The sequence below is a fragment of the Etheostoma spectabile genome, chromosome 24 (assembly GCF_008692095.1).
Source record: "Etheostoma spectabile isolate EspeVRDwgs_2016 chromosome 24, UIUC_Espe_1.0, whole genome shotgun sequence".
Taxonomy (NCBI): domain Eukaryota; kingdom Metazoa; phylum Chordata; class Actinopteri; order Perciformes; family Percidae; genus Etheostoma; species Etheostoma spectabile.
Window position 1 is genome coordinate 15,681,259 of NC_045756.1, and position 992 is coordinate 15,682,250.

The window sequence follows — 992 nt, forward strand, 5'->3', positions numbered from 1 at the left end:
AGATGGTGATCAGTTGACAGCTCTGCCCCTTGACACAATGTCTTTTTTTATTAGATTTGATTCAACTTTATTGTCATAACACAGAGTACAGGTACTGTGACAACTAAATGTAGTTTGGCTTCTTACCAGGTCACCAGGCCGCTAGATTTGGTGGCAAAAGTACATTTCTGGTAGCCTGAAATGCGAACGTATGTTAAAAAAAAATACAGAAAATGCAATTCTTTGTCTTTCTGACTCAAGTAAATGTTAACAGTCTACATTTGTATATTAGGGGGGTGATCAAAGGATACCTTACATCACGATGCAGTACACGGCTCACGTTACAAATAATTGCATGATGCAGTAATTCTGCAATAATCACTATATTGCTGACCATTTTTTTATTACACATCAAGATATTTGTCTAGCAATGAGTTACAAAGGTAGTAGTTATCTTATTAGGTATGGAAGATATTTGTGGAAATGTCTAGTGTCATGTTTGTTTTGAAGCTGCTGTGCTACTGTAATTTCCTGCAAAGGATTTATATAGAATATATCTATATATCTGTCTATCTGTCTATTTATCTATCTATCTATCTATGTATCTATCTAAAAAAAGGTTGAGCACAGATTCTCTTTTATTTACTGCAAGTTAAAACTGTTAGAAAACAGAAGAATAGATCACTATTTCACAAATATGGTCACCCTACAACAAGCATGTGGTGCACATTGCACTGAATACGAATTTAATATATACATTGAAACATATCTAAATTAAATACTGATTATGGATAATACACAATTTTAATTTGGATACATCTATACTGTACAGTAGGTGTATTAAACCACTGACAGGTTTGGTCTCAGTGTGTTGTGGGTGCAGTGCAGAATTTATCTTATGTTTCTATCAGGAGGAATCTGGAAGAACCTGAACCCAGCTGTGTGTCCATAAAGAGTGACTGGTCTATGAGTCAACCTTTATACTTCAAAGATGGACGCCACTCTGTTGATCA

The 992-nt window shown here is 34.8% G+C and overlaps 1 pseudogene; it reads left to right on the forward strand.

Moving 5' to 3' along the window:
- Window positions 1-992, forward strand: part of LOC116673702 (gastrula zinc finger protein XlCGF8.2DB-like) — a 325,201-nt pseudogene that overhangs the window by 305,461 nt on the left and 18,748 nt on the right.